Raw genomic sequence first — 22,598 nt, 5'->3', positions numbered from 1 at the left:
CGGCGGCGGGGGCAGGAGGAGATGCCCTGGCCGAGGTGGAGGAGGCCCCAGCGACAGCGATTGCAATGCAGGAGGGGTCTCCAGTCCTGGCTCCAGGTGTCAGCAGCAGGAGGAGAAAGAGCGGCGCATCCCCCCGGAGGAGGAAGAAGAGCAGAAGGGAGGCACAACCCGACGCATCCAGCCCTCCGGCTGCCACCTTGCCAGCAGTGGCGGCCGGGGACCAAGGCCGAGAGAGTCCCCCCTCCCCGACATTGGGGGCCCCCCATCTGGTGTGGGACTTGGGACAGTCCCCTGCGCCCCCCCAGGAGTACAGTAGTGTGCAGGACAAAGCAAATGAACAGGAGTACCTGGGGGGGCTGGAACTGGGGGGCCTTTTGGGTTTGACTGAGGAGGGGGGGCAGTAATGCGGTATTGTTTTTAATGGCTGGCTTTTATTATTTTAGTGTGTTGTTTGTAATTGTATTTTACCTTTTTAACATTTCATGGCCAATTTTAATATTGTCACCTTGAATGTCAGGGGTTTGAGGAACGTTTTAAAGCGCACATCTGTTTTTAATCAGCTGGCATCTTCTCCCTTCAGCATTTGTTTTCTGCAGGAAGTCCACCTCCGGGACCAGCGGGACGAGGCTCTCTTTTCACGACAATGGAAGAGGGGTAGATCCTACTGGAGCGTAGGTGGTGTCCACTCCTCAGGCGTCGGGATCCTTTTTGGCGACCGCGCCTTTGAAGAAGTAAGATCGTTTACCGTTCTTCAAGGTAGGGTTTTGGGGGTGGACGCCACATGGAGGGGACAGCGCCTCCGGGCCATATGTGTCTACGCTCCAGTGGAGGCCTCGTCCCGTATAACTCTCTTTGAAGAGTTGTCCCCGTTCTGTGTCACAGATCGACACTTGATTTTAGGAGGGGACTTTAACATCTCGTTGGAGGGTAGACAGGATGTCAGCTCTGGGCACTTTCGCCATTTTATTCGTTCCTTTAAACTTGTTGATGGTTTTAAGATATGCAACCCCAGCATGCCGGGCTTCACCTGGCACAATAGTCGCGGAGCCAGCAGTCGCATCGACTATATTTTAGCCTCACCCCCCGTTGTTTTTAAAAAGGTGTCCCTCTCCCCACAGTGGCCCACTGACCACTTGGCAGTGGAGGCCACTGTTTCCATAGACGCCCCTGAATATGGGGGTGGCTATTGGAAAATGAACCTGCAGATCCTGGAGGAGAGCGATTTTAGACACCTTTTTTTAGATCACTTCTCCGAGTGGCAGAAGGACAAGCCTACCTTCCCCTCCGTGGCCGAATGGTGGGAGAGTGTGAAGGATAGGATCCGAACCTTCTCCATGCAGTACAGCAAGCAGCGCAGGATGGAGAAGAAATTCTCCATTCTGCAGCTGGAGAGAAGGTTGCGGGATGAATACGCCGCTCACAACAGCGGGGGCACCATCGACCACGAGCGACTGCTTGATATAAAGGGTGAGCTGAGGCGCCTGCATGCACAGGCTGCCTCGGCCCAAATGCTCCGCGACAGAATGTTCTTTTTGGAAAACAATGAAAAGTGCAATACTCATTTTTTCCAGAGAGCCAGGGAAGCCCGGGAGGAGAAGACCTTCGACTCTCTCCGGGCCTTAAATGGCGATACGGTAACAACAACATCAGACATGCTGGAGGTTGCTAAATTGTTTTATCACAATCTTTTTAAGGTTAGGGACACGGACCCGGTTGCAGGGGAGCGGTTCCTAGACAACATCTCACCTTGCCTTCCCAGTGACATTCGTGACGGCTTAGAAGCCCCCATCACCTTGGCCGAGCTGACCGCAGTGCTTGGCAAGATGAACCGCCGCAAGGTACCGGGCCTTGATGGGCTCCCGGTGGAATTTTATTCCACTTTTTGGGATGTCCTCGGGCCGGAATTACTGCAGGTTGTAGAGGACGTTCAGCGCCGGGGTTTGCTCACTAGGAGCATGAGGTCAGGGGTTCTTTCTTTGTTGCACAAGAAGGGCGATCGTGCCGACCTTGGCAACTGGAGGCCCCTGACCATGCTTTGTGTAGACACAAAGCTCATTGCAAAGACCCTTACAGAACGCCTGAAGAAGGCCATGGCTCATCTGGTTCACAGCGATCAGACGTGTGGAGTACCGGGTCGATCGGCGACGTGGAATCTCCATCTCATCCGCGACGCCATCGCCTGGGTGGAGGACAGGAACCTCCCTCTCCTGCTGGTCAGCTTGGACCAGGAGAAAGCCTTCGACCGGGTAGATCACCGCTTCCTGTTTCAAGTATTGGGTAAGTTTGGCTTTGGACCCAATTATCTGGGGTGGTTACACACTTTGTATAACGAAGTTGGAAGCCATGTTGTTATCAATGGCTTCCTGAGTGACTTGGTGCCCCAGCTGAGTGGAGTGAGGCAGGGATGTCCCCTCTCCCCCCTCCTCTACGCGCTCTATATAGAGCCACTGGCGTGCGCCATCCGCGCCCACCCCGGGGTCGATGGCCTTCTTATCCCAGGAAGCCGGGGGAAATCTGTTAGGCTGACCCAGTACGCGGACGACACCACCCTTTTCGTCTGCTCTGATCAGTCTCTCGGTCATGCCATGAGCCTTGTTCATGCGTTCGGTAGGGCCTCCGGCGCGACGCTCAACCTCAGTAAGTCGGTGGCCAAGTATTTCGGCAGCTGGAAGGCGAGGGAGGACGTCGCAGGGGGTCTCACCCTCTGTGACGGACCTCTCAAAGTGTTGGGGGTCAACTTCCTTTCGGATGGTGCCGCCCGTTTGAACTGGGAGGAGCGGTTGGCGATCGCCAGGCGGAAGATCGGACTGTGGAAGTCCAGGTCCCTGTCCTTCCAAGGTAAGGTCTTAGCCTTAAAAGTGGATATTCTTCCCACCCTGCTCTACCTTGCACATGTGTACCCTTTGCCCCGCTTCATGCGCAGAGGCCTGACGAAGGACGTTTTCAACCTCGTCTGGGGGGGCAGGTACGAGTACGTGCGTAGGGAAGTGATGTATCTCGGAAAGGACAGTGGGGGGAGGGATGTTATTGACTTTCCTCTCAAGCTTGACTGCCTGTTCTTCTCGCAGCTCTGCGCGCGCCTGGCAGCTCCCCTCGAGCACCCCCATCAGCACTTTGTGCGTCTGTGGCTGGCTCTCCCCATGAGACGTCTGGTGGCGTCGTGGACCAACCTCGGCCCCAAGGCTGAGACCCTGCCGGCCCACTACAGCCACGCTGTCAAGTGGAGTAAGTCTTTTCCGGCAGGTGTCAAGACAGAGGCCTTGACCAAGCATAGAGCGCTTTACAGTGCTTTGCTTGGTCATAGGGATACTCGGGCCATGCTGGGCCTGGAGGAAGGCACATGGGCGAGAATCCAGCCTAAGGGTTTGGATCACAGGCTGCAGGACCTGAACTGGCAGTGCCTTCATGGTAAGCTGCCAGTCAGGGACGTCTTACATAGGCATAAGCTGACCAGACACCCCCGCTGCCCCAGGCCCGAGTGCAGCGAGGATGAGACCATCAGGCACGTGTTTTGGGACTGTGGGCATGCACAGAGAGTTTGGGGGTTGGTAGCGGGCCTGTGTGGACGTGTGGACCCGCAGCCCGGTCTGACCTACGACAAGGTGTTGAAGGGGTGGGACCCCAACCTCCATAACCCCTTCGGCCCCTGGATGTGGCTGCTGGTCAGCATTACCAAGCGAGAGCTGTGGAATGCCAGGACCGCGCTCATCCGCAGAGGGGTTCATCTGGAGGCACAAGGGGTATTCCGTAAAATCCGGGCCGACTTGGGTTTCAGGATGGAGACTGACGTCATCCAGCGGGGCTATCACGAGGCCAAGGAGAGGTGGAAGGGCCTCTTTTGGCTTTAGCCCCGTTTCGTTTAGGTGGTGACGCTCCATTCTACAGGGTTGACGTGACGCACTTTTCTGAAGCACACAGGAGGTACTTCGGGTTTTAGGTGAGTGTGCTTTGTTGTTTTTGTGCGTGTGTTTTAATTAAAATGTTTTTAACTAACAGCATGTGCATAATCAATTAAGCATGGTTTTGGTTGATCTTTTTTAGCACTTATTTATTAATATTAATAATCATTGTATTTATTAACATCTAACATTTTACTTGTTGTGCTGTATATTAAGTGATTGACCAAGTTTTATTCCCGAGGTGCTGATTTTAAGTGTTTGGAAATATGTATGACCCGGTCTCAACCTGACCCTGGCATAGAGGTTGGAGGTCGGCGGGTGTGTTCCTCTTTTAATGGTTTTAGTTTTTAATAGGTGGCATTTATGGTGACATTTTATTTTTGTAAATGGCCATTTAATTGTAGTTGTGTTTTAATTGTTATTGTAACGTATTGGTGGTTTTATAGTTGTGTGTCTTTTTGCAGTTCTGGAGAGGTTTTGTTTAATGTTGTTTTAATAATGCTCTGTTTTGTATAGCATATATAAGTAGCACTGTGTGTTGAGAATGTTTTAGCCTTTTATAAAGTATTTATGGATATATATTTTTACTAATTTGTGAACCTAAAAGGCTGTTTTATTATGCTTTGATTACAGTGCTAATTGATGCTAATTGATGTATATATGCTTTGTGTATTGGTATGATTTTAATTGTTGTACAGAACTGTTTAATAAAGTATTGAAAAAAAAAAAAAAAAAAAAAAATCTGTTCTTATCAGTTTAATATCTGATACGTCCCCCATGGAGGGGACCACATATTAAACGGATTTTTGGAACAGGGAGCCGGAAGTGGGGCTTGCCCCGTCCGCTCCACGCATCGACCCGGTATTGCAGTGCTTCCGGGAATGGTGCACCTCTACTGCCCCCTGTTGTCGAAAGGCAGAACTGACTGACTGACTGACTGACTGACTGACTGAGTGAGTGAGTGAGTGAGTGACTAATAGACTGAGTGCTGTGAGGGGGGGGGCCCTGTCTGTGCGTGGCCCCCGTTTCCCGCCGTTTTTCTTTTTTTTTTTTTTTTTTTTTTTTTAAAGGAAGGTGACACACTGTTTGTGCGGTGGACAGCTGCGCTGAGGTAAGGCATGATGTCATCTTTGCCTTTTGAATTTCCCCTCATGTTTGTTAAAATGATTGCTGTCTTTTGAGAGGACAGGAGGACAGGGAGGAGTCGGGGCCCCGAGGACGGCGGCTGCGACGCCCCTGGGCATTCTACTCCGAGCGGGGGCGTCACGCAGGCCCGGCTAACGGCGACGGGCTTGGCGGCGGCCCCATATCGACTCGGGTCTCTCTTCATCCCGTATAAATCTTTCGCCTTTTACTAAAGATTTCCGTGGAGAGGGATAGCGATGAGTTCATGGTATTTTTGGAGGCTCTGCCCAAGCAGAGCTGCACTGCTGCTGTCAAAGGAAGACTGGGCCCGGCTTAGCGGCTGGCGTTAGGTGCCCGGTGGCGCGGCTGTGGTCTCCCTGGATCACGCGTGGACTCGCCGGGCGACACCTGCCAGAGGGGCTGGTGAGGGCTGAGCCGCGCCAGCTCCGTCGGCATCCCGCATGCCGGCGCCTGGCGGGGCGCAATTTGTGGGTATCGCTTCTCGGCCTTTTGGCTAAGATCAAGTGCTGCTTTTTGGAGGGATTTTTATTGCCAGGTTTTTTAGTGGAGGCAACAGCGAACCTAAAGCGTGACCAGCAGGTGGCTTGACCGCCGCTGCCACGGGGCTAGCTGTTGTCTCCTTTTAGCGCTTTTTTTATTTTGGGTAGCCCTTGCAAGCCTAACGTGCAGGTTCGGGTGGCTTGACCGCCGTTCCCGCAGGGTGAGCTTGGGGTTTTATTTCCAGCTTTTATTAGTTTAGGCACCCAGCTGGGACACGTCGACTCCCTGCCCGGCTCCCGAGGACTCTCTTGCCCACCATCGCCAGGATGTCCGGGAGCCCACACAGGACCGTCGTAGTCATCCGGCATACAGCAGCCTTCAGGTGGACCCACCAGGAGGAATCGGAGAGTTTCCCGGAGAGACTGGCCTTTATCCGGGAAGTGCTCTTCGGCCTCCTGGGACTCACTATGGAAGACATCATCTGTGTGCAGTGCAACCAGTCTTCGGCCTTCTTTTATGTGACTTGCACCACGGAAGAAGGCTACAAGAAGATGTTGGCTGCATGCAGCTGCTTGGAGAAAGAGCTTCGCCGGATGCACTACGACGTGGAGCCACTGTGGAAGCTGGATCGGAGAGTGATCACCGTCCACGTCCTGGACCCCTTCGTTCCAGCTGAAGCGGTGGCGGCCTTCCTGGGCAGGTTTGTCGACGTGGTCCCTGGGCACAGGGACGTGAGAGACCAGCTGGGTGTCTGGACTGGGCGCAGGCAGTTCCGGGTGTGCCTGCGCCCCGACGCTAGCTCCCCTGATGGGTATAGCCACCCACCAGCTCATTTTATGATAGGTCGTTGCAAGGGCTACCTTTTTTACTCCGGGCAACCCTCCTCCTGCCGCTTGTGCCACGGCCTGGGCCACACCGCGGACTCCTGTACCACCATGAAGTGCTGGAGATGCCTGGACGTCGGTCACCTGGCGAAGGACTGCAAGGGCCCCCTCCGGTGTAACCTGTGCAGAGGTGAGGACCATCTGGCTCGGAGCTGCCCTCAGCGCAAACCGTCCTGGGCCGACGCCGTTGCTCGGGGTTCGGCTGTGGACGGGGCCCGACAGCAGGCACTGCCGGGCTGCGCTGAGATGCACGGGGGAGCCGAGAGGGGAGCTGAGAACAGCGAGGAACAGCCCTTCGCCGGTGCCGATGGGGAGTCCACGGCCTCCAGCGCTTCGGTGGAGTCCCCTGGTAAGGGTCAAGTGGCCGTGGCTGAAAAGCGCGCAACCTCTCCCTCCAGGTTTGTCCAATGCAGGAGGAGGAAGAAGGCCCGGAGGAACGAGGACACTGCTTTAGGCCGAGAAGCGATCTTCCCCTTAGAGCAAATTGATTTGCAAAGTGTTTTGGTCTCCCCCCAAGAGAGACGTTTTTATGCAGGGCAGCAGGACTTTGCTAATGAACGCTCTTTTTTAGTTGCTGCCGAGTCGGGGGGGGACCTTAGTTTTAATGGGGATATTTCGGATGATGTTTTACCATTTTAAAGATTTTAGGATTTCTGCTGTAATTATGTATTTAATACTGTTTTAACGTGTGTTGTAATGGCGTTATAGGTTTGAAGTTTTTTATAAAGTTTTATGTATGTGGTATTATAGGATTGCTTTATAATATGTGTTATGTACGTTGTTGTATTATGATTTAATAGGTTATGAGTGGGGTTTATAGGTGTATGGGTTTTAGTATGGATGTTAGTTTATTACGGGTAGTGTGTGATAAATGGCTTTATAGTTTTATGTGTTGTTCTTAGATTGTATGCAGAAATGTTGATTAAAGATGAAAAAAAAAAAAAAAAAAAAAAAATCTGTTCTTATCAGTTTAATATCTGATACGTCCCCCATGGAGGGGACCACATATTAAACGGATTTTTGGAACAGGGAGCCGGAAGTGGGGCTTGCCCCGTCCGCTCCACGCATCGACCCGGTATTGCAGTGCTTCCGGGAATGGTGCACCTCTACTGCCCCCTGTTGTCGAAAGGCAGAACTGACTGACTGACTGACTGACTGACTGACTGACTGACTGAGTGAGTGAGTGAGTGAGTGAGTGACTAATAGACTGAGTGCTGTGAGGGGGGGGGCCCTGTCTGTGCGTGGCCCCCGTTTCCCGCCGTTTTTCTTTTTTTTTTTTTTTTTTTTTTTTAAAGGAAGGTGACACACTGTTTGTGCGGTGGACAGCTGCGCTGAGGTAAGGCATGATGTCATCTTTGCCTTTTGAATTTCCCCTCATGTTTGTTAAAATGATTGCTGTCTTTTGAGAGGACAGGAGGACAGGGAGGAGTCGGGGCCCCGAGGACGGCGGCTGCGACGCCCCTGGGCATTCTACTCCGAGCGGGGGCGTCACGCAGGCCCGGCTAACGGCGACGGGCTTGGCGGCGGCCTCATATCGACTCGGGTCTCTCTTCATCCCGTATTAATCTTTCGCCTTTTACTAAAGATTTCCGTGGAGAGGGATAGCGATGAGTTCATGGTATTTTTGGAGGCTCTGCCCAAGCAGAGCTGCACTGCTGCTGTCAAAGGAAGACTGGGCCCGGCTTAGCGGCTGGCGTTAGGTGCCCGGTGGCGCGGCTGTGGTCTCCCTGGATCACGCGTGGACTCGCCGGGCGACACCTGCCAGAGGGGCTGGTGAGGGCTGAGCCGCGCCAGCTCCGTCGGCATCCCGCATGCCGGCGCCCGGCGGGGCGCAATTTGTGGGTATCGCTTCTCGGCCTTTTGGCTAAGATCAAGTGGATTTTACGCTCTTTTTATCGCTTTTAAAGGACTGCGTCGGGTTTTTTAGAGGAAGGCACGGTGACCCTAATGCGTGACCAGTAGGTGGCTTGACCGCCGCTGCCACGGGGCGACCCGTGCCTTCCTTTTAGCCTTTTATCCCTGCTTTTATTTTCGTTTTTATTAGGCTGGGGATCCCGCAGTGGCTGGTGGCCTGCCCGCCGCCCTGTTGGGTGAACTGGTGTTTTTATTTCTTAGGTGTTTTTAATAGTTTAGCATTCCTCGGCTCATCCCGGATTGGCGGACGGCAGCAGGACCACGGCGGACGTCGGGACCACGGCGGCAGGAGGACTCTGCTCCAGGAACGACGTCGGTGGACCATCCCGGATGGCGACGGCCGGCGGTGCTGCGAGGAAGCCCTTCAGCGGGCCGTGGCTGGTAGCAGGCGGTGGCCTGCGTAATACCGCCCGGTTCTGCTGGAGGGCTGAAGGGGAGGTGGGCACCTTCCCTGACCGCCTGGCCTTCATCCGGGAGGTGGCCTTCGGGGAGCTGGGCCTCCGCATGGAGGACATCCTCTGTGTGCAGCGGAATGGACCTCACCAGTTCTTCGAGGTCACCCTGTCCACCGACGAGAGTTACTCCAAGGTCCTGGAGCGGAGCAAGGAGAGGGCCCAGTACCCTCTCCTGGGTCAGTATACCATCGAGCCGCTGTGGTGGCCCGACAAGCGAGTGATAACTGTACATTGTTTCAATCCTCATATCACCGCCGAGGCCGTCCGCCAGTTCCTGAACAAGTATGTGGACCTCCTTCCTGGCCACAAGGATATTCGGGATGAGCTGGGGATCTGGACTGGACGACGCCAGTTCCAGGCCCGCCTGCGCCCGGACGCTAATGGCGCGGGCGGTTTTAGTCATCCCCCAGCCTATTTTAATGTACAGGGCAATAAGGCTTACTTGTTTTATTCCGGACAGCCTCCCTTCTGCCGACAGTGTCACAGCTTCGGACACACTCTGGAGGGATGCGCCAACCTGCGCTGCCGTAACTGCCTGGAGCCGGGGCACATGGCCAGGGACTGCAAGGGCCCCCGTCGCTGCATCCACTGCAACGGTGAGGACCATCTGGCGCGTTCCTGCCCCCAACGGAAAACGTCATACGCCGACGCTCTGTTAGGCAGCAGAGCTGTCGGCAAGGAGAGTGGTGGGGGAGCGCAAGCCCCCACGTCAGGGCAGGAACAGCCGGCGGCGGGGGCAGGAGGAGATGCCCTGGCCGAGGTGGAGGAGGCTCCAGCGACAGCGATTGCAATGCAGGAGGGGTCTCCAGTCCTGGCTCCAGGTGTCAGCAGCAGGAGGAGAAAGAGCGGCGCATCCCCCCGGAGGAGGAAGAAGAGCAGAAGGGAGGCACAACCCGACGCATCCAGCCCTCCGGCTGCCACCTTGCCAGCAGTGGCGGCCGGGGACCAAGGCCGAGACAGTCCCCCCTCCCCGACATTGGGGGCCCCCCATCTGGTGTGGGACTTGGGACAGTCCCCTGCGCCCCCCCAGGAGTACAGTAGTGTGCAGGACAAAGCAAATGAACAGGAGTACCTGGGGGGGCTGGAACTGGGGGGCCTTTTGGGTTTGACTGAGGAGGGGGGGCAGTAATGCGGTATTGTTTTTAATGGCTGGCTTTTATTATTTTAGTGTGTTGTTTGTAATTGTATTTTACCTTTTTAACATTTCATGGCCAATTTTAATATTGTCACCTTGAATGTCAGGGGTTTGAGGAACGTTTTAAAGCGCACATCTGTTTTTAATCAGCTGGCATCTTCTCCCTTCAGCATTTGTTTTCTGCAGGAAGTCCACCTCCGGGACCAGCGGGACGAGGCTCTCTTTTCACGACAATGGAAGAGGGGTAGATCCTACTGGAGCGTAGGTGGTGTCCACTCCTCAGGCGTCGGGATCCTTTTTGGCGACCGCGCCTTTGAAGAAGTAAGATCGTTTACCGTTCTTCAAGGTAGGGTTTTGGGGGTGGACGCCACATGGAGGGGACAGCGCCTCCGGGCCATATGTGTCTACGCTCTAGTGGAGGCCTCGTCCCGTATAACTCTCTTTGAAGAGTTGTCCCCGTTCTGTGTCACAGATCGACACTTGATTTTAGGAGGGGACTTTAACATCTCGTTGGAGGGTAGACAGGATGTCAGCTCTGGGCACTTTCGCCATTTTATTCGTTCCTTTAAACTTGTTGATGGTTTTAAGATATGCAACCCCAGCATGCCGGGCTTCACCTGGCACAATAGTCGCGGAGCCAGCAGTCGCATCGACTATATTTTAGCCTCACCCCCCGTTGTTTTTAAAAAGGTGTCCCTCTCCCCACAGTGGCCCACTGACCACTTGGCAGTGGAGGCCACTGTTTCCATAGACGCCCCTGAATATGGGGGTGGCTATTGGAAAATGAACCTGCAGATCCTGGAGGAGAGCGATTTTAGACACCTTTTTTTAGATCACTTCTCCGAGTGGCAGAAGGACAAGCCTACCTTCCCCTCCGTGGCCGAATGGTGGGAGAGTGTGAAGGATAGGATCCGAACCTTCTCCATGCAGTACAGCAAGCAGCGCAGGATGGAGAAGAAATTCTCCATTCTGCAGCTGGAGAGAAGGTTGCGGGATGAATACGCCGCTCACAACAGCGGGGGCACCATCGACCACGAGCGACTGCTTGATATAAAGGGTGAGCTGAGGCGCCTGCATGCACAGGCTGCCTCGGCCCAAATGCTCCGCGACAGAATGTTCTTTTTGGAAAACAATGAAAAGTGCAATACTCATTTTTTCCAGAGAGCCAGGGAAGCCCGGGAGGAGAAGACCTTCGACTCTCTCCGGGCCTTAAATGGCGATACGGTAACAACAACATCAGACATGCTGGAGGTTGCTAAATTGTTTTATCACAATCTTTTTAAGGTTAGGGACACGGACCCGGTTGCAGGGGAGCGGTTCCTAGACAACATCTCACCTTGCCTTCCCAGTGACATTCGTGACGGCTTAGAAGCCCCCATCACCTTGGCCGAGCTGACCGCAGTGCTTGGCAAGATGAACCGCCGCAAGGTACCGGGCCTTGATGGGCTCCCGGTGGAATTTTATTCCACTTTTTGGGATGTCCTCGGGCCGGAATTACTGCAGGTTGTAGAGGACGTTCAGCGCCGGGGTTTGCTCACTAGGAGCATGAGGTCAGGGGTTCTTTCTTTGTTGCACAAGAAGGGCGATCGTGCCGACCTTGGCAACTGGAGGCCCCTGACCATGCTTTGTGTAGACACAAAGCTCATTGCAAAGACCCTTACAGAACGCCTGAAGAAGGCCATGGCTCATCTGGTTCACAGCGATCAGACGTGTGGAGTACCGGGTCGATCGGCGACGTGGAATCTCCATCTCATCCGCGACGCCATCGCCTGGGTGGAGGACAGGAACCTCCCTCTCCTGCTGGTCAGCTTGGACCAGGAGAAAGCCTTCGACCGGGTAGATCACCGCTTCCTGTTTCAAGTATTGGGTAAGTTTGGCTTTGGACCCAATTATCTGGGGTGGTTACACACTTTGTATAACGAAGTTGGAAGCCATGTTGTTATCAATGGCTTCCTGAGTGACTTGGTGCCCCAGCTGAGTGGAGTGAGGCAGGGATGTCCCCTCTCCCCCCTCCTCTACGCGCTCTATATAGAGCCACTGGCGTGCGCCATCCGCGCCCACCCCGGGGTCGATGGCCTTCTTATCCCAGGAAGCCGGGGGAAATCTGTTAGGCTGACCCAGTACGCGGACGACACCACCCTTTTCGTCTGCTCTGATCAGTCTCTCGGTCATGCCATGAGCCTTGTTCATGCGTTCGGTAGGGCCTCCGGCGCGACGCTCAACCTCAGTAAGTCGGTGGCCAAGTATTTCGGCAGCTGGAAGGCGAGGGAGGACGTCGCAGGGGGTCTCACCCTCTGTGACGGACCTCTCAAAGTGTTGGGGGTCAACTTCCTTTCGGATGGTGCCGCCCGTTTGAACTGGGAGGAGCGGTTGGCGATCGCCAGGCGGAAGATCGGACTGTGGAAGTCCAGGTCCCTGTCCTTCCAAGGTAAGGTCTTAGCCTTAAAAGTGGATATTCTTCCCACCCTGCTCTACCTTGCACATGTGTACCCTTTGCCCCGCTTCATGCGCAGAGGCCTGACGAAGGACGTTTTCAACCTCGTCTGGGGGGGCAGGTACGAGTACGTGCGTAGGGAAGTGATGTATCTCGGAAAGGACAGTGGGGGGAGGGATGTTATTGACTTTCCTCTCAAGCTTGACTGCCTGTTCTTCTCGCAGCTCTGCGCGCGCCTGGCAGCTCCCCTCGAGCACCCCCATCAGCACTTTGTGCGTCTGTGGCTGGCTCTCCCCATGAGACGTCTGGTGGCGTCGTGGACCAACCTCGGCCCCAAGGCTGAGACCCTGCCGGCCCACTACAGCCACGCTGTCAAGTGGAGTAAGTCTTTTCCGGCAGGTGTCAAGACAGAGGCCTTGACCAAGCATAGAGCGCTTTACAGTGCTTTGCTTGGTCATAGGGATACTCGGGCCATGCTGGGCCTGGAGGAAGGCACATGGGCGAGAATCCAGCCTAAGGGTTTGGATCACAGGCTGCAGGACCTGAACTGGCAGTGCCTTCATGGTAAGCTGCCAGTCAGGGACGTCTTACATAGGCATAAGCTGACCAGACACCCCCGCTGCCCCAGGCCCGAGTGCAGCGAGGATGAGACCATCAGGCACGTGTTTTGGGACTGTGGGCATGCACAGAGAGTTTGGGGGTTGGTAGCGGGCCTGTGTGGACGTGTGGACCCGCAGCCCGGTCTGACCTACGACAAGGTGTTGAAGGGGTGGGACCCCAACCTCCATAACCCCTTCGGCCCCTGGATGTGGCTGCTGGTCAGCATTACCAAGCGAGAGCTGTGGAATGCCAGGACCGCGCTCATCCGCAGAGGGGTTCATCTGGAGGCACAAGGGGTATTCCGTAAAATCCGGGCCGACTTGGGTTTCAGGATGGAGACTGACGTCATCCAGCGGGGCTATCACGAGGCCAAGGAGAGGTGGAAGGGCCTCTTTTGGCTTTAGCCCCGTTTCGTTTAGGTGGTGACGCTCCATTCTACAGGGTTGACGTGACGCACTTTTCTGAAGCACACAGGAGGTACTTCGGGTTTTAGGTGAGTGTGCTTTGTTGTTTTTGTGCGTGTGTTTTAATTAAAATGTTTTTAACTAACAGCATGTGCATAATCAATTAAGCATGGTTTTGGTTGATCTTTTTTAGCACTTATTTATTAATATTAATAATCATTGTATTTATTAACATCTAACATTTTACTTGTTGTGCTGTATATTAAGTGATTGACCAAGTTTTATTCCCGAGGTGCTGATTTTAAGTGTTTGGAAATATGTATGACCCGGTCTCAACCTGACCCTGGCATAGAGGTTGGAGGTCGGCGGGTGTGTTCCTCTTTTAATGGTTTTAGTTTTTAATAGGTGGCATTTATGGTGACATTTTATTTTTGTAAATGGCCATTTAATTGTAGTTGTGTTTTAATTGTTATTGTAACGTATTGGTGGTTTTATAGTTGTGTGTCTTTTTGCAGTTCTGGAGAGGTTTTGTTTAATGTTGTTTTAATAATGCTCTGTTTTGTATAGCATATATAAGTAGCACTGTGTGTTGAGAATGTTTTAGCCTTTTATAAAGTATTTATGGATATATATTTTTACTAATTTGTGAACCTAAAAGGCTGTTTTATTATGCTTTGATTACAGTGCTAATTGATGCTAATTGATGTATATATGCTTTGTGTATTGGTATGATTTTAATTGTTGTACAGAACTGTTTAATAAAGTATTGAAAAAAAAAAAAAAAAAAAAAAATCTGTTCTTATCAGTTTAATATCTGATACGTCCCCCATGGAGGGGACCACATATTAAACGGATTTTTGGAACAGGGAGCCGGAAGTGGGGCTTGCCCCGTCCGCTCCACGCATCGACCCGGTATTGCAGTGCTTCCGGGAATGGTGCACCTCTACTGCCCCCTGTTGTCGAAAGGCAGAACTGACTGACTGACTGACTGACTGACTGACTGAGTGAGTGAGTGAGTGAGTGAGTGAGTGACTAATAGACTGAGTGCTGTGAGGGGGGGGGCCCTGTCTGTGCGTGGCCCCCGTTTCCCGCCGTTTTTCTTTTTTTTTTTTTTTTTTTTTTTTTTAAAGGAAGGTGACACACTGTTTGTGCGGTGGACAGCTGCGCTGAGGTAAGGCATGATGTCATCTTTGCCTTTTGAATTTCCCCTCATGTTTGTTAAAATGATTGCTGTCTTTTGAGAGGACAGGAGGACAGGGAGGAGTCGGGGCCCCGAGGACGGCGGCTGCGACGCCCCTGGGCATTCTACTCCGAGCGGGGGCGTCACGCAGGCCCGGCTAACGGCGACGGGCTTGGCGGCGGCCCCATATCGACTCGGGTCTCTCTTCATCCCGTATAAATCTTTCGCCTTTTACTAAAGATTTCCGTGGAGAGGGATAGCGATGAGTTCATGGTATTTTTGGAGGCTCTGCCCAAGCAGAGCTGCACTGCTGCTGTCAAAGGAAGACTGGGCCCGGCTTAGCGGCTGGCGTTAGGTGCCCGGTGGCGCGGCTGTGGTCTCCCTGGATCACGCGTGGACTCGCCGGGCGACACCTGCCAGAGGGGCTGGTGAGGGCTGAGCCGCGCCAGCTCCGTCGGCATCCCGCATGCCGGCGCCTGGCGGGGCGCAATTTGTGGGTATCGCTTCTCGGCCTTTTGGCTAAGATCAAGTGCTGCTTTTTGGAGGGATTTTTATTGCCAGGTTTTTTAGTGGAGGCAACAGCGAACCTAAAGCGTGACCAGCAGGTGGCTTGACCGCCGCTGCCACGGGGCTAGCTGTTGTCTCCTTTTAGCGCTTTTTTTATTTTGGGTAGCCCTTGCAAGCCTAACGTGCAGGTTCGGGTGGCTTGACCGCCGTTCCCGCAGGGTGAGCTTGGGGTTTTATTTCCAGCTTTTATTAGTTTAGGCACCCAGCTGGGACACGTCGACTCCCTGCCCGGCTCCCGAGGACTCTCTTGCCCACCATCGCCAGGATGTCCGGGAGCCCACACAGGACCGTCGTAGTCATCCGGCATACAGCAGCCTTCAGGTGGACCCACCAGGAGGAATCGGAGAGTTTCCCGGAGAGACTGGCCTTTATCCGGGAAGTGCTCTTCGGCCTCCTGGGACTCACTATGGAAGACATCATCTGTGTGCAGTGCAACCAGTCTTCGGCCTTCTTTTATGTGACTTGCACCACGGAAGAAGGCTACAAGAAGATGTTGGCTGCATGCAGCTGCTTGGAGAAAGAGCTTCGCCGGATGCACTACGACGTGGAGCCACTGTGGAAGCTGGATCGGAGAGTGATCACCGTCCACGTCCTGGACCCCTTCGTTCCAGCTGAAGCGGTGGCGGCCTTCCTGGGCAGGTTTGTCGACGTGGTCCCTGGGCACAGGGACGTGAGAGACCAGCTGGGTGTCTGGACTGGGCGCAGGCAGTTCCGGGTGTGCCTGCGCCCCGACGCTAGCTCCCCTGATGGGTATAGCCACCCACCAGCTCATTTTATGATAGGTCGTTGCAAGGGCTACCTTTTTTACTCCGGGCAACCCTCCTCCTGCCGCTTGTGCCACGGCCTGGGCCACACCGCGGACTCCTGTACCACCATGAAGTGCTGGAGATGCCTGGACGTCGGTCACCTGGCGAAGGACTGCAAGGGCCCCCTCCGGTGTAACCTGTGCAGAGGTGAGGACCATCTGGCTCGGAGCTGCCCTCAGCGCAAACCGTCCTGGGCCGACGCCGTTGCTCGGGGTTCGGCTGTGGACGGGGCCCGACAGCAGGCACTGCCGGGCTGCGCTGAGATGCACGGGGGAGCCGAGAGGGGAGCTGAGAACAGCGAGGAACAGCCCTTCGCCGGTGCCGATGGGGAGTCCACGGCCTCCAGCGCTTCGGTGGAGTCCCCTGGTAAGGGTCAAGTGGCCGTGGCTGAAAAGCGCGCAACCTCTCCCTCCAGGTTTGTCCAATGCAGGAGGAGGAAGAAGGCCCGGAGGAACGAGGACACTGCTTTAGGCCGAGAAGCGATCTTCCCCTTAGAGCAAATTGATTTGCAAAGTGTTTTGGTCTCCCCCCAAGAGAGACGTTTTTATGCAGGGCAGCAGGACTTTGCTAATGAACGCTCTTTTTTAGTTGCTGCCGAGTCGGGGGGGGACCTTAGTTTTAATGGGGATATTTCGGATGATGTTTTACCATTTTAAAGATTTTAGGATTTCTGCTGTAATTATGTATTTAATACTGTTTTAACGTGTGTTGTAATGGCGTTATAGGTTTGAAGTTTTTTATAAAGTTTTATGTATGTGGTATTATAGGATTGCTTTATAATATGTGTTATGTACGTTGTTGTATTATGATTTAATAGGTTATGAGTGGGGTTTATAGGTGTATGGGTTTTAGTATGGATGTTAGTTTATTACGGGTAGTGTGTGATAAATGGCTTTATAGTTTTATGTGTTGTTCTTAGATTGTATGCAGAAATGTTGATTAAAGATGAAAAAAAAAAAAAAAAAAAAAAAAATCTGTTCTTATCAGTTTAATATCTGATACGTCCCCCATGGAGGGGACCACATATTAAACGGATTTTTGGAACAGGGAGCCGGAAGTGGGGCTTGCCCCGTCCGCTCCACGCATCGACCCGGTATTGCAGTGCTTCCGGGAATGGTGCACCTCTACTGCCCCCTGTTGTCGAAAGGCAGAACTGACTGACTGACTGACTGACTGACTGAGTGAGTGAGTGAGTGAGTGAGTGAGTGACTAATAGACTGAGTGCTGTGAGGGGGGGGGCCCTGTCTGTGCGTGGCCCCCGTTTCCCGCCGTTTTTCTTTTTTTTTTTTTTTTTTTTTTTTTAAAGGAAGGTGACACACTGTTTGTGCGGTGGACAGCTGCGCTGAGGTAAGGCATGATGTCATCTTTGCCTTTTGAATTTCCCCTCATGTTTGTTAAAATGATTGCTGTCTTTTGAGAGGACAGGAGGACAGGGAGGAGTCGGGGCCCCGAGGACGGCGGCTGCGACGCCCCTGGGCATTCTACTCCGAGCGGGGGCGTCACGCAGGCCCGGCTAACGGCGACGGGCTTGGCGGCGGCCTCATATCGACTCGGGTCTCTCTTCATCCCGTATAAATCTTTCGCCTTTTACTAAAGATTTCCGTGGAGAGGGATAGCGATGAGTTCATGGTATTTTTGGAGGCTCTGCCCAAGCAGAGCTGCACTGCTGCTGTCAAAGGAAGACTGGGCCCGGCTTAGCGGCTGGCGTTAGGTGCCCGGTGGCGCGGCTGTGGTCTCCCTGGATCACGCGTGGACTCGCCGGGCGACACCTGCCAGAGGGGCTGGTGAGGGCTGAGCCGCGCCAGCTCCGTCGGCATCCCGCATGCCGGCGCCCGGCGGGGCGCAATTTGTGGGTATCGCTTCTCGGCCTTTTGGCTAAGATCAAGTGGATTTTACGCTCTTTTTATCGCTTTTAAAGGACTGCGTCGGGTTTTTTAGAGGAAGGCACGGTGACCCTAATGCGTGACCAGTAGGTGGCTTGACCGCCGCTGCCACGGGGCGACCCGTGCCTTCCTTTTAGCCTTTTATCCCTGCTTTTATTTTCGTTTTTATTAGGCTGGGGATCCCGCAGTGGCTGGTGGCTTGTCCGCCGCCCTGCTGGGGGAACTGGTGTTTTTATTTCTTAGCTGCTTTTATAGTTTAGTGTTCCTCGGCTCATCCCGGATCGGCGGACGGCGGCCGGACCACGGCGGACGTCGGGACCACGGCGGCAGGAGGACTCTGCTCCAGGGACGACGTCGGTGGACCATCCCGGATGGCGACGGCCGGCGGTGCTGCGAGGAAGCCCTTCAGCGGGCCGTGGCTGGTAGCAGGCGGTGGCCTGCGTAATACCGCCCGGTTCTGCTGGAGGGCCGAAGGGGAGGTGGGCACCTTCCCTGACCGCCTGGCCTTCATCCGGGAGGTGGCCTTCGGGGAGCTGGGCCTCCGCATGGAGGACATCCTCTGTGTGCAGCGGAATGGACCTCACCAGTTCTTCGAGGTCACCCTGTCCACCGACGAGAGCTACTCCAAGGTCCTGGAGCGGAGCAAGGAGAGGGCTCAGTACCCTCTCCTGGGTCAGTATACCATCGAGCCGCTGTGGTGGCCCGACAAGCGAGTGATAACTGTACATTGTTTTAATCCTCATATCACCGCCGAGGCCGTCCGCCAGTTCCTCAACAAGTATGTGGACCTTCTTCCTGGCCACAAGGATATTCGGGATGAGCTGGGGATCTGGACTGGACGACGCCAGTTCCAGGCCCGCCTGCGCCCGGACGCTAATGGCGCGGGCGGTTTTAGTCATCCCCCAGCCTATTTTAATCTACAGGGCAATAAGGCTTACTTGTTTTATTCCGGACAGCCTCCCTTCTGCCGACAGTGTCACAGCTTCGGACACACTCTGGAGGGATGCGCCAACCTGCGCTGCCGTAACTGCCTGGAGCCGGGGCACATGGCCAGGGACTGCAAGGGCCCCCGTCGCTGCATCCACTGCAACGGCGAGGACCATCTGGCTCGTTCCTGCCCTCAGAGGAAAACGTCTTACGCCGACGCTCTGTCAGGTAGCAGAGTTGTCGGCAAGGAGAGTGGTGGGGGAGCGCAAGCCCCCACATCAGGGCAGGAACAGCCGGCGGCGGGGGCAGGAGGAGAAGCCCTGGCCGAGGTGGAGGAGGCCCCAGGGACAGTGACAGCGATGCAGGAGGGGTCTCCAGTCCTGGCTCCGGGCGTCAGCAGCAGGAGGAGGAAGAGCGGCGCATCCCCCCGGAGGAGGAAGAAGGGAGCAGAAGGGAGGTACTACCCGACGCGTCCAGCCCTCCGGCTGCCACTTTGTCAGCAGTGGCGGCCGGGGACCAAGGCCGAGAGAGTCCCCCCTCCCCGACGTTGGGGGCCCCCCATCCGGTGTGGGACTTGGGACAGTCCCCTGCGCCCCCCCAGGAGTACAGTAGTGTGCAGGATAAAGCCAATGAACAGGAGTACCTGGGGGGGCTGGAACTGGGGGGCCTTTTGGGTTTGACTGAGGAGGGGGGGCAGTAATGCGGTATTGTTTTTAATGGCTGGCTTTTATTATTTTAGTGTGTTGTTTTTAATTGTATTTTACCTTTTTACCATTTCATGGCCAATTTTAATATTGTCACCTTGAATGTCAGGGGTTTGAGGAACGTTTTAAAGCGCACATCTGTTTTTAATCAGCTGGCATCTTCTCCCTTCAGCATTTGTTTTCTGCAGGAAGTCCACCTCCGGGACCAGCGGGACGAGGCTCTCTTTTCTCGACAATGGAAGAGGGGTAGATCCTACTGGAGCGTAGGTGGTGTCCACTCCTCAGGCGTCGGGATCCTTTTTGGCGACCGCGCCTTTGAAGAAGTAAGATCGTTTACCGTTCTTCAAGGTAGGGTTTTGGGAGTGGACGCCACATGGAGGGGACAGCGCCTCCGGGCCATATGTGTCTACGCGCCAGTGGAGGCCTCGTCCCGTATAACTCTCTTTGAAGAGTTGTCCCCGTTCTGTGTCACAGATCGACACTTGATTTTAGGAGGGGACTTTAACATCTCGTTGGAGGGTAGACAGGATGTCAGCTCTGGGCACTTTCGCCATTTTATTCGTTCCTTTAAACTTGTTGATGGTTTTAAGACATGCAACCCCAGCATGCCGGGCTTCACCTGGCATAATAGTCGCGGAGCTAGCAGTCGCATCGACTACATTTTAGCTTCACCCCCCATTGTTTTTAAAAAGGTGTCCCTCTCCCCACAGTGGCCCACTGACCATTTGGCAGTGGAGGCCACTGTTTCCATAGACGCCCCTGAATATGGGGGCGGATATTGGAAAATGAACCTGCAGATCCTGGAGGAGAGCGATTTTAGACACCTTTTTTTAGATCACTTCTCCGAGTGGCAGAAGGACAAGCCTACCTTCCCCTCCGTGGCCGAATGGTGGGAGAGTGTGAAGGACAGGATCCGAACCTTCTCCATGCAGTACAGCAAGCAGCGCAGGATGGAGAAGAAATTCTCCATTCTGCAGCTGGAGAGAAGGTTGCGGGATGAATACGCCGCTCACAACAATGGGGGCGCCATCGATCACGAGCGACTGCTAGGCATAAAGGGTGAGCTGAGGCGCCTGCACGAACAGGCTGCCTCGGCCCTAATGCTCCGCGACAAAATGTGCCTGTTGGAAAATAATGAAAAGTGTAATGCCCTTTTTTTCCAGAGAGCCAGGGAAGCCCGGGAGGAGAAGAGCTTTGTCTCTCTCCGTGCCTCAAACGGCGACACGGCAACGACAACATCAGACATGCTGGAGGTTGCTAAACTGTTCTATTTTAATCTTTTTAAGGTTAGGGACACGGACCCGGTTGCAGGGGAGCGGTTCCTAGATAATATCTCACCTTGTCTTCCCAGTGACATTCGGGACGGCTTAGAAGCCCCCATCACCTTGGCCGAGCTGACCGCAGTGCTTGGCAGGATGAACCGCCGCAAGGTACCGGGCCTTGACGGACTCCCGGTGGAATTTTATTCCACCTTTTGGGATGTCCTCGGGCCGGAATTACTGCAGGTTGTAGAGGATGTTCAGCGCCGGGGTTTGCTCACTAGGAGCATGAGGTCAGGGGTTCTTTCCCTGTTGCACAAGAAGGGTGATCGTGCCGACCTTGGCAACTGGAGGCCCCTGACCATGCTTTGTGTAGACACAAAGCTCATCGCAAAGACCCTTACCGAACGCCTGAAGAAGGCCATGGCTCATCTGGTTCACAGCGATCAGACGTGTGGAGTACCGGGTCGATCGGCGACGTGGAACCTCCATCTCATCCGCGACGCCATCGCCTGGGTGGAGGACAGGAACCTCCCTCTCCTGCTGGTCAGCTTGGACCAGGAGAAAGCCTTTGACCGGGTAGATCACCGCTTCCTGTTTCAAGTATTGGGTAAGTTTGGCTTTGGACCCAATTATCTGGGGTGGTTACACACTTTGTATAACGAAGTTGGAAGCCATGTTGTTATCAATGGCTTCCTGAGTGACTTGGTGCCCCAGGTGAGTGGAGTGAGGCAGGGATGTCCCCTCTCCCCCCTCCTCTACGCGCTCTATATAGAGCCGCTGGCGTGCGCCATTCGCGCCCACCCCGGGGTCGATGGCCTTCTTATCCCAGGAAGTCGGGGGAAAACTGTTAAACTGACCCAGTATGCAGACGACACCACCCTTTTCGTCTGCTCGGATCAGTCTCTCGGTCATGCCATGAGCCTTGTTCATGCGTTCGGTAGGGCCTCCGGCGCGACGCTCAACCTCAGTAAGTCGGTGGCCAAGTATTTCGGCAGCTGGAAGGCGAGGGAGGACGTCGCAGGTGGTCTCACCCTCTGTGACGGACCTCTCAAAGTGTTGGGGGTCAACTTCCTTTCGGATGGTGCCGCCCGTTTGAACTGGGAGGAGCGGTTGGCGATCGCCAGGCGGAAGATCGGACTGTGGAAGTCCAGGTCCCTGTCCTTCCAAGGTAAGGTTTTAGCCTTAAAAGTGGATATTCTTCCCACCCTGCTCTACCTTGCACATGTGTACCCTTTGCCCCGCTTCATGCGCAGAGGCCTGACGAAGGACGTTTTCAACCTCGTCTGGGGGGGCAGGTACGAGTACGTGCGTAGGGAAGTGATGTATCTCGGAAAGGACAGTGGGGGGAGGGATGTTATTGACTTTCCTCTCAAGCTTGACTGCCTGTTCTTCTCGCAGCTCTGCACGCGCCTGGCAGCTCCCCTCGAGCACCCCCATCAGCACTTTGTGCGTCTGTGGCTGGCTCTCCCCATGAGACGTCTGGTGGCGTCGTGGACCAACCTCGGCCCCAAGGCTGAGACCCTGCCGGCCCACTACAGCCACGCTGTCAAGTGGAGTAAGTCTTTTCCGGCAGGTGTCAAGACAGAGGCCTTGACCAAGCATAGAGCGCTTTATAGGGCTTTGCTTGGTCATAGGGATACTCGGGCCATGCTGGGCCTGGAGGAAGGCACATGGGCGAGAATCCAGCCTAAGGGTTTGGATCATAGGCTGCAGGACCTGAACTGGCAGTGCCTTCATGGTAAGCTGCCAGTCAGGGACGTCTTACATAGGCATAAGCTGACCAGACACCCCCGCTGCCCCAGGCCCGAGTGCAGCGAGGATGAGACCATCAGGCACGTGTTTTGGGACTGTGGGCATGCACAGAGAGTTTGGGGGTTGGTAGCGGGCCTGTGTGGACGTGTGGACCCGCAGCCCGGTC

At 54.5% G+C, this 22,598-nt stretch overlaps 6 non-coding genes and 2 pseudogenes across 6 annotated transcripts; all 8 read left to right on the top strand.

The window, feature by feature from the left end:
- Positions 1–4,595: 4,595 nt before the first annotated feature.
- On the top strand, positions 4,596–4,794 carry LOC140586017 (U2 spliceosomal RNA). The gene has a single exon (XR_011987948.1). It is a non-coding gene; the product is annotated as a U2 spliceosomal RNA (small nuclear RNA).
- A 415-nt stretch (positions 4,795–5,209) lies between these two features.
- On the top strand, positions 5,210–5,323 carry LOC140585720 (U5 spliceosomal RNA). Its single transcript, XR_011987658.1, has one exon. It is a non-coding gene; the product is annotated as a U5 spliceosomal RNA (small nuclear RNA).
- A 1,965-nt stretch (positions 5,324–7,288) lies between these two features.
- LOC140586033 (U2 spliceosomal RNA) lies at positions 7,289–7,518 on the top strand (annotated as a pseudogene).
- A 426-nt stretch (positions 7,519–7,944) lies between these two features.
- Positions 7,945–8,058, top strand: LOC140585802 (U5 spliceosomal RNA). Its single transcript, XR_011987740.1, has one exon. It is a non-coding gene; the product is annotated as a U5 spliceosomal RNA (small nuclear RNA).
- Positions 8,059–14,098: 6,040 nt separating this feature from the next.
- LOC140586016 (U2 spliceosomal RNA) lies at positions 14,099–14,297 on the top strand. The gene has a single exon (XR_011987947.1). It is a non-coding gene; the product is annotated as a U2 spliceosomal RNA (small nuclear RNA).
- Positions 14,298–14,721: 424 nt separating this feature from the next.
- LOC140585719 (U5 spliceosomal RNA) lies at positions 14,722–14,835 on the top strand. Its single transcript, XR_011987657.1, has one exon. It is a non-coding gene; the product is annotated as a U5 spliceosomal RNA (small nuclear RNA).
- Positions 14,836–16,800: 1,965 nt separating this feature from the next.
- Positions 16,801–17,031, top strand: LOC140586037 (U2 spliceosomal RNA; annotated as a pseudogene).
- Positions 17,032–17,450: 419 nt separating this feature from the next.
- LOC140585718 (U5 spliceosomal RNA) lies at positions 17,451–17,564 on the top strand. Its single transcript, XR_011987656.1, has one exon. It is a non-coding gene; the product is annotated as a U5 spliceosomal RNA (small nuclear RNA).
- Positions 17,565–22,598: the final 5,034 nt, after the last annotated feature.

Source organism: Paramormyrops kingsleyae, unplaced genomic scaffold, assembly GCF_048594095.1.
Source record: "Paramormyrops kingsleyae isolate MSU_618 unplaced genomic scaffold, PKINGS_0.4 ups35, whole genome shotgun sequence".
Classification (NCBI taxonomy): Eukaryota; Metazoa; Chordata; class Actinopteri; order Osteoglossiformes; family Mormyridae; genus Paramormyrops; species Paramormyrops kingsleyae.
Note: the sequence above shows the minus strand (reverse complement) of the source record. Positions and strands in the feature narration are given on the sequence as shown.